At 44.2% G+C, this 10,386-nt stretch overlaps 1 protein-coding gene across 4 annotated transcripts in view; it reads left to right on the top strand.

The window, feature by feature from the left end:
- The first annotated feature begins 5,158 nt into the window (after positions 1–5,158).
- Positions 5,159–10,386, top strand: part of tnrc6c2 (trinucleotide repeat containing adaptor 6C2) — a 73,504-nt gene continuing 68,276 nt past the window's right edge. For all 4 annotated transcript variants that reach the window (XM_080721916.1, XM_080721915.1, XM_080721914.1 and 1 more), the window contains exon 1: positions 5,159–6,083. The gene's annotated coding sequence lies outside the window, so the exon portion shown is untranslated. The remainder of the gene's footprint in view (positions 6,084–10,386) is intronic.

Below are 10,386 nucleotides of genomic sequence, written 5' to 3'. Positions count from 1 at the left end.
GATGCTATAAGCAAACCAAAGTCAAAGACTTGTCACTTTGAGTATTTCATTATGAACGTTGTACAGAAAGAGGTAGGTGTTAACCAGTAAGACTCCCTAATCGGGAGATAAGCGACCGTTGGTCGCTTATCTCCACAAATAGGCCAAAAGTTTGTTTTACCAATTATTACACTCTATGTGAACATTTACATCAACAAATCCCAAGTACTATGCAGAACGACCCATTTCAAGTTTTTAATGTACAACAATATTTAGAAAATAGATCTACAAGCTCACAATGCTACGCATTGTCCTCGTCCCTTATATTCCCATAGGTTATATGGAGATCTCAGTGTTTGTCAGTCCTTGTTCATGTATGCCCATATATGGACATCTCTATATCTACTGTAACAGTCCTTGTCCCTTTATGCCCATAGATGGAGATCTCTTAACTGTAAGTCCTTGTCCCTTTTATGCCCATATATGGATATTCCTGATGTCATCAGTATATGAACATATATGGGCTTTCTGATATGCCCATATATGGAGATCTCTTAACTGTAAGCCCTTGTCCCTTTTATGCCCATATATGGATATCCCTGATGTCATCCGTATATGCCCATATATGGGCTTTCTAATATGCCCATATATGGAGATCTCTGTATCTCCATATATGGGTATAAAAGGATACTTCAGGTCTGACATCAGGTTTGTTTATATTGGGTTGCTAGGTTTGACATCACAAACTCCATGGGCCATCTGACCTAGAAATCTATATTTGGGCATAGATGACTCATCGTGACCTCATCATGATTTCAATCGCTATAAAAGGACTCTCAGTGACATACACTCTCCACAGATAAAGCAGTCAACCAGCCTACCAGTCAACCCATTCTTTGATTACTTTGTACAACTAGATTAACTTTTCAATGGCATCCCCACTGGAATTGACCGAAATGTACGACAGACAATGCCGGTCTTATATAGGGGTCATTTGTGTACGGTGTGATGTCATACTGATGTCAGCAGTGTGATGTCATACTGATGCGGAGATATGAGCAGGGCAAAGGTGTGACGTGTGACGTGTGACGTGTGACGTGTGACTCAGGGACGGACGGCCGGTGGAGGTTTTGATACTAAACTGCGACCTTACGGTCGCAATAAACTGCTGAAAATGATACAGTATAGTTCTGACTTTTGCAGCAACATTGAAGAGATTTGTTTTCAGATTATGACTGTCTATTATTAATGCTCCTGGACAGAGATACTTTCTCCCAAGGGAGCCATGTTTAAATATAAAATGTAGCCACACCGCACATGTATTAAATATACATGTAGCCACATCACATAACATGCGTGTCTGAGACCTTGCGTTTGCGGGCATGTATGTAAGCGAGCGCTCCTAGCCTGTGTGTGGTGTGTGCAGACTACACAAGTGTGTGTGTATGTGCATGTGTGTTTGGCAGACTCAAGCGACAGGCTTGAAATTAAAACCTTATGCGGAACGATGCTCATTATGGAACCGGATTTAAAAGAAAAGGCAGAAGAGTTTATGAAGAAGAGAAAACACAATAAAGGAGGGAGTAAAGAAAAAGGATGGGGTAGGAAGAAAGAAAAACACAATAAAGGAGAGACTAAAGGAAGGAAGGAAGGAAGGAAGGAAGGAAGGAAGGAAGGAAGGAAGGAAGGAAGGAAGGAAGGAAGGAAGGAAGGAAGGAAGGAAGGAAGGAAGGAAGGAAGGAAGGAAGGAAGGAAGGAAGGAAGGAAGGAAAAAAGATAGGCTAAGTGTATTGTGTATTGCAAATGCCTCTGCTGCGGTCCTGCAGCTTGTATCTGGGCTGGTTCAGGCAGACCTCTCCTATCAGCTGCCTGTCAGCAGTCTACTTAAATGTGAAAGCAATTAGGGAAATTGGCAGAATCTAATTGATGATATTCACACGGTGGCCATTTTACTTTTACGTCATACTGGGGTGGGTTCTGGTGCCATGGCATTGGTCCGAACTCCGAAGGTTCATTAGTCCAAAGGTTCATTAGTCCGAATTTGTTAAGAATACTTTACCTAACCCTAACCCTAACCTCAGTAACCCTAACTAAATTCAGACAAATGAACCTTCGGACAAATGAACCTTCGGACTTATGCTTATAAGTCACATCTGCAGGTGGGTTCTTACGTCACCCCCATAGCTGTGATGAATTTGGGGAGTGTTTCTCTGCCGTGCGGAAAAGCCTAGTGATGCGAGGTTAGGCGGCGGGGAGAGAAAGTGTGGACACACACACACACACACACACACACACACACACACACACACACACACACACACACACACACACACACACACACACCCACTACTATGCACACTGCACACATATGCAGGCACACAGTTATTCCAGCCCGTGTTGGTTATTCATTCATTTGTTTCATCACTTTTGTCCTTGATTCTATGTTCTCTATACTGTACATTAACAATGAGAGAATCTACCTACGTTGGGTATAGCCTACTTTGTTTTAACATGGTACATGTTTACGTTTAAGATGTAACACATGTTAGCAGCATGTTCATAACATGGTGCGGCAGTGGCTCAGGTGGTAGAGCAGCCTCTTGGGACTCAGAAGGTTCTTGGTTCGATCCCGGGCTCAATGCACGGCTCCTCCTGGGTCAGCGTCGAAGTGTCCTTGAGCTAGACACTGAACTGCTTACGAATCTGTGAGCAGGCATGGTGCCTTGCTCTGTTTCCTCTCCCATTGGGGCGTGTCATGAATGGCTTAATGTAATGCACATTTGTTAAGCGTTTTGGCGCTATAGGTATAGATGCACTATTTACATCCCATTAACTCCAGTGCAAGAATACTGCATAAACAGAAGTATTTTGAGCAACAATCAAACTTTAAAATCCTACATGCACATCATCCTGGTGACTTTGATGTAGGCCAGTGGATCCTCTTCACTCCGAACAACATTTCCCTCCAGGCACTTCTGAAGGCATTCCCCCACGCTCTCACCTCTCTTAACCCCGAATGCGGAACATCTGCTTTCTCCATTCAGTCAGAGCTAGCCGTTTTAATAGCTCTGGGCACCTCGCCTTGAATAGGAAGAAAAAAAAACTTTTGGCCGCGGCCCCTGGCTTTCTCATTAACAGTCTCTGCCTGTGATGTATGGTAGCCCACAGTTCTACTCAAAGTATTCTTACTGGTCAGCCATCCCCTTTTGTGGGCCACAGCCTTGACCTGTTCCCACCGCAGAATGTGTGTGTGTGTGTGTGTGTGTGTGTGTGTGTGTGTGTGTGTGTGTGTGTGTGTGTGTGTGTGTGTGTGTGTGTGTGTGTGTGTGTGTGTGTGTGTGTGTGTGTGTGTGTGTGTGTGTGTGTGTGTGTGTGTGTTCGTGCTGGTCATTTCCATGAGAAAAGAGTGCAGAGAATGGACAGGGGCCACATTTTCTTTCTCTGAGACGGCTGCAGACGCGGTTCAGGGGGCAATGAGGCGACCTCATCCATCACTTCATGAATACGTACCATGGAACCATCACCCCCATGTCTCTCTCTGGACATCATTTGATCAAGACTTTCTTTTTTTGGGGAAGGTTATCTTAGGTACCAGAACTTGGCAACCCCCCCTTTAAGGAATATTCATTCTAGTTTGAGTAAATTGAACTTTGCCATGCCTGCAGCGATAAAAAAAAATGCTTTATTTCATTCACATGACTGCGTAACTACTAGGCAACTTTTATTAACATGTGGGCGGTGGCGTTAATTTGGTCACATTAAGCATTTAATTGAGACGTTCATGAATTGTATTGTCACAAACAAACGGATGGGGGAGACTGAGCGTGATGGAGAGAGAGCGCCTTTGCGGCCTAACAAATTAGTCTTATAACATCACAAAGCTGCTCATATCAGCAAGCACTATTAGCTCCCTGCCTCAGCAATTACTTTAGAAATATGATCTGCCTGTCCATCATTCTCCTAGGCTGGGATGTGACTGCACTGCCTCTGCCTGGCTGCCTTGTCAAAGGCTAGGGGAGGAGGAGGAGGAGGCGTGTGGGGCGGAGCTAAGGATGTTGTTGTTGGTTGGTTGGTTGGCTGGATGCAGGCACGTGCACACGTAGACATCAAAGGGGGCTTGAGCCCCTGCCCTTTTACCCGTCTGTAAAAGAAAGTGCCCTCTCCAGACCATGAATGCATGCTTTTACTATGGAGAAAGAAATGCAAATGCCCCCCTTTCCATGTCCTCCGACAGCAATCAGGAGACTTGTCTTTCCCGAACTCTCCTGAACTTGAATGCAACATTTTATGTTGAAAGAATACATCCTCCTTCTAGAGATCCACGTCGTAGGCCGCACACCGAAAATAGCAGATCTACAAGCTCTCAAGCTCTCAATCTACAAGCTCTACGAGCTTGTAGATCTGCTATTTTCGTATTCTTTGCCTAAAGAGCCACTTTAGGACATTTCAGCCCATGCCCCTCAAGCATCCTCTGCACGTCCCTGGTTGGCTGGATGGATGGATGGATGGTTCAACGGGGATGGGATGAGGGAGGTGGGCACTGGTGGAAAGTAGCTAAGTACATTTACTTAAGTACGCCACAATTTTGAGATATTAATTTTGTACTTTACTTGAGTATTCCACTACATCTCGGATCCACATGTTGTGCACTGTGCACAATGCATCGTGACACAGTGTAAGCTTGTAAATCTGCTATTTAAAAAATACATTTGAAAACTTGAAACGGGACATTCTGCATAATGAGTAGGCCTACTTTTACTTTTGGTACTTTAAGTACATTTTGATGCCAATGCTTTTATACATTTCGAATCCTGGACTTTTAACTTGCCTACTTGTAGTGTGTTTCTATATTGCAGTATTTATACTTAAATACTCAAGTATTTCCCCCACTGGAGGGGGGGGGGGCACTTCAGCCCGGTTTATACTTCGCCCTATGTCGGTGTCGCGCGCCGAACATAGCCCCGATCTACAATCCCACAACGCGTCTCCTCCGCCACGCCTTGTGGGCTTGTAGATCGGGGGCAGTGTTCGGCGCGCGGCGCCGCCGTACGAAGAGGTACAAACCGGGCATACCACCACCACCTCTCTCTGGGAGGAGAGAGAGAGAGACTCAGAGAGAGAGAGAGAGAGAGAGAGAGAGAGAGACTCAGAGAGAGAGAGAGAGAGAGAGAGAGCCCCAGTGTTGTTATAGTTTGAACAAAATGGCTGCAGGATCACTGTCAAGTACGAGAGCTCACTGACTGAACGCGTATTATCATGACTGTCCGCTCCTCCGCTCGGATCCATCGAGAATGTATTTTACCGGATTCGGTGTTCTTCACGTCGCATTGATCGCGGTATCCTGCAGCCCGTTGGACCCCGGTTGTCGTCGCTTGCTGCCTGCCATCATCAGCTGCCCGCCGGCGATCAGCGACCCAGCGACAACAAACCACGAAAACATTTCTTTTGCACTTTAAAAAAAAGAAAAACGTAAAAAAAAAAAGAAAAAAAAAGTTGAGGCTGTTTCAGCGTAGCGTGACCATAGGGGCTTGTTTCTATATGCGAACTCATCATCGGCGTTTTTATTTTTTATTTCTAATCGAAAAAAAAACTGCCTGATTAATTACGTTTGCAAAAAGAAAAAAACCTTGCTACGGTCAAATGACTGATCTGATGCCAACCTTGCAATCTTACACGATTTTAGCTGCTTTTTAGACTACAATTTATTCCTGTGCATTTTTCCTCTCTTTTTTGGGGGGGTTGCTTCTTTTGCCCCCCTCCCTATTGTATCGTGACGTTTGACGAACTGTTTTCAAACGACTATTATTATTATTATTGTTTTACTGCGTTTTGCTCTATAGATATTGCTCTGGCTGACTGGCTATTGTTTACCTCGGTATTTCTGTCACCAAGGCTGCTCCAGCAGCAGCAATCGGCTGATCTGCCTCCGCACGAAGAAGAAGAAGCCGAGTCTGGCTCTTTTATAAACTGCGACTGAAATTCTGATCCATTTCTTTACGGGTACTTTAAAGAAAAAGACACAATCCAAGAATGCTTTTCTGCATATTTCCCTGCCATGCACCAACTCTTCACTGAAAGCTGCCAAAAAGCTGTGGTTACGCCAGGTAAGTTCCAATAAAAATATCGTTTGTCATGATATTTTCCTTATTTAGAAGAGGAGAGTCATTGCATTGCTGAGTGCCGGTGGGAGACTGGCCTAATGTGTCGAAGTAGAATAGAATGGAGGATAATGGATTCAAAGGAGGTTATTTACTGCTGTAATAACTGATGTGCTATAATGTTATATCACTTAAAATAATTTCAATAATCTTGGAATAACCTTGTTTACCGATTATGACGGGCAGAGAAAATCATATTCTTTATGTATTTGCGGGGAAAAGTTGAGTAGTTAGTGGCTTTAAAACAATCAGTGCATTCATTTGTGTTTTTAAATCTTATTCTGCTAATAGTAATACCATTTCCCCTTGCCTCCCATTAGAATAGTCAACGAATCAGAGAGTTAGTTATAGCCTCTTGATGATTGGCTCAGTTGGATTGGATTAGATCCAAGGCATGTGTGTAATGTGAGCACACTGAGACAAGGGCAGCATTTAGTTTGAAACGTTTTGATTTGAGTTAATTCTGGTAACTGGTAGGGTTAGCCTTGCTATTACACAGTAGTAACATTGGTTAATACATAGGCTACTTCAGTCAACACAGTGGCATTGTCAATTTGTGGGCTATTCCGCCATTAGGAATGCATTGCTTAGTTTTGCCAAATGTTTTTGCTTCAAGCCAGCACTTTGCCACTCTACTGTATACCCGGACCATTTTCTTGTTAAAGTGGCAGTGATCAGATCCCAACATCATTATGTTGTATGTGAGTCCTGTTTGGTGTACAAGGACGTTCAGAGAATGTTAGAGAGGCAGGGGCTGGAATTTCTAAAAGGGCTTTTTGGTGGAAATATCGAAAATAGCAGACCTCCAAGCACACAATGCGTCGCGAATCGCGATGCAACACGTTGTGAGCTTGGAGGTCTGCTATTTTATCTTGGAGATTGGCTATTTTCGATGCTTGATGCTACAGAGATAGGGCAATTATTTCAACATAAGATGCTGCATTCAAGTTCAGGAGAGTTTGGACAAGACAATTCTCTTGAATGCTACCTTCAGGTATGGCATGGAAAGAGGGCATTTTGCATTTCTTTCACCATAGAGAAAACTGCATTCATGGTCTGGAGAGGGCACTTTTTTACATACTACGGATAGAAAGGGCAGGGGCTCAATCCCCTTTTGATGTCTATGTGTGCATGTGCCTGTGTACAGTAGTTGGTTATGGTTGGCATTATTGCTGTATTTCAACGCCTTTAGTGTGGCAGAGCCCAGACGGTTGTTGTTGTTCACCCCAAAACCCAGTACAGAGCAATGAAAGCATACCACTACACTACTATCAAATCCATTATTAGGCATCTACGCTGTGTCCCCCCCCCCCCCCCATCCCCCTTGCTCAGCTATAGGAAGCCGGCGATTCTGATTGAACTGTCGTCTTCCATTGCTTCTCCCTTCCCCGCGTCCTATCCCTAGCCAGTGGAGTATAGCTTTTAATATCTCCTCGGCGTGTCTTAATTGAAGTACATAATTTCCTCGTTCAATTTATTCCCCTCCTTTTCCTTCCCCTCTCTGACATCTCTGTCACCGTAGTCTTATCTCCATCGTCACACACCAGTGCGGTGATGAAATGAAAAATGCACCGTGCAACACACACACACACACACACACACACACACACACACACACACACACACACACACACACACACACACACTGGCTGGGGTATTTGTATTTGGAGAACTTGTGTGTATCCTCCGTGCGCGTGACTTAATGTATCACTATGCAATTGCATGCGTGCATGTTTATGTGTGCCAGTGTGTTGTGAGTGTGGGCGGCTGGCTGGTGAATCCACGGCGGATGATGAGAGCGCTTCTTTAACAGGCTTGCTGTGGGAGTGTGTGACCATTAATGTCAGGCTCAAGGCCCTGGCAGTTGGTTAATGCGCTGCAGTTGTTAATCAGGTCAGGACACGCCTCCTCCTGCCTGGCCTCTGACGCCCAGCTGACACATACATATACCCACACAGAGTTGCCCTGTTCTTGCCAAGCGGGTCAAGGGTCCTGCCTAGCATATATGCATCCATCTTAACTGAGGGGTGCAGCGGAGCTAGCGGCAATGTTGTTGGCTGCAGCCCTGTGTTTGTGTCCATGCATGGCTAGTAGTAACATGAACGCGGCGAGAGGAAAGCTTTATCTGTATCTTTAGCTGTATCTCTGTCCACTAAGGTTAGCGGGACAAAGTCACAAAGATAGAGCTAGTTAGTAGCTTGTGTGTCATAAAAGGTTTCCCTTCCCAGAGACACTGCGTGCACCAGGCACTGTCCCTCTGCCTTTGGCCTCGCCACAGTAGCTGGACAGACCGGGGACAATGGGGCATCAGTACTGGGTGTTCTGTGTGTGTGCAGTTGGACATTAGGTCATTGGGGTTGGGCGCTGAGCTGACACGAAGGCTATGCATGACATTGCAATGGCGATGTGGAACTTGATTTAATTTAGTTTTTTCGGTGTAAATTAAGATGTTTAGCTCAAGGATTGCTGTGATGGTCAATTGTGGACATATAACAATAGCTTAAATGTCAGGAAAAACTATGTTGCATTGATATTGTCAATGGATAAAGAAAGGCATATAAAGCAAATAATTGTAGCCTACATGCCAACGTGGATATTGCAAGAGAATAACTTGAAATAGAGTGGGGAAAACCCTCAGGCTACAGAATAATGTTAAACGAGATGTTTTGTCAACTAGCTTCGTCTCTACATGTACGGGTTTACATGAAGTCACCGTAAATAGAAATGTTGCCTCTCTTTTGGACCAGACTCATTAAACCAGTGGTTCTCAAAGTGGATTCCAGGGACTTTGTGGCTTCCTTTATGGGGGTCTAAATTGACCCATAACTCTGACAGCATACAAATTGAACCAAATGGACCCTAACGCTAACGAGTCCATTTGGTTCCAGTTGTATACTGCCAGAATTAAGGGGAGACCTCGAAATTGCGAAACACTGCATTAAACCGTGGTAATGTTTTGCCATGTTGACAGTGCACCAGCAAAATGGACCTGTGCTGTGATCCATCCTGTTTGGTGCCAAAACAACGGTTTTAGAAAGCAGGCCGCTGGCGGCGGGTCGACCACACATTTGTTTTGATTAGAGTGCACTGCAACAAAGGCCCGAGACGAACCCGGTCAGTAACCCTATCTGCTGTTGCTTATCAGTAAATGGCTCAGGATCATTTGTTTGAAAGCAAAGCCAAGGCTGCGCTCCACTCTTCCGACTTCACAATATCCAAAACAAAGACAAAACATGAGCACTATTCTGATTCTCAGGTTGCTGTTGTTTGCTTGGCTTTGAACCTGAGCGTCAAACATGACTCCTGACTCAGACCCTGGACCTTCTCAATAACAGTCTGCGTGGCAGTCAGTTTCCTTCAAAACGTTTCTGAGATTCTGTGCTTTTCTATGTTGTTGCTCTATACATTCCTATTTTACTCTAATTGCAATGTAACTCCTTCAGTCATCAATCCCGCTTCCCAGTCATTGACCTTAGGCCGATCCTGGCCACGGTGGTTACTCAGCCTGTGATTAATTATGATGAGACTCTTTATTTTTTAAACACACTGCCACAGTACTGATTGGGGGGTGTCTGATATGAAGATATTACATCATGAACGATTAAAACGTCCCCGCGATCTGCATTTTATAGATAGATGGTTACACTGCATGCTGTAGTGCACTTTCTGTCTGATGGGGTTCTCAACCTTATTTTTTTACTCTTTAAAACGGTGTTGCTCGCAAAAAAAGAAAAGATCTACAACAAGCCTACCATCCGTTGCTATGCTACACGTAGGCTTATAGATCTGTTATAGATTTTCCAAAACAGTTAAGCCTGATATGTACATATGTTTGTGTCATACATAGCCTATAGATCGACTACTTTCTGTGTGAAGCAAACACAAGGTTTTCATTGGATGGCTACACGACGAACAACCTCAAAACAAACCACAGTCAAAGGAATTCCCAGTGAGTGCATTAGCTTCAACTATGCAGCTAGCTGCTATGGTACATGACCAAAACAAACACGTCTAATGAAGGCATTAGAGCAGTGATTCTCAACATTTTTCATTTTAAGACCCCCCAGTTTGATATGCATGATTTGCCCATTTGATTCAATGTTTTCCCTCTAGGACCACAATTTACAGTAAAATTAAATCTGCATAGTTATATTTACTCTTAAGAGTGCACAAATGGTTCCTAACTCTCATTTAGCTGGAGATCCCTCTCCTTTTTTGTTTTGTTACCTAGGAGTGTTTGTACTGTTCA

The sequence above is a fragment of the Nannobrachium achirus genome (assembly GCF_963921795.1).
Source record: "Nannobrachium achirus genome assembly, chromosome: 3".
Lineage (NCBI taxonomy): Eukaryota > Metazoa > Chordata > Actinopteri > Myctophiformes > Myctophidae > Nannobrachium > Nannobrachium achirus.
This window is presented reverse-complemented; position numbering and strand designations above follow the sequence as displayed.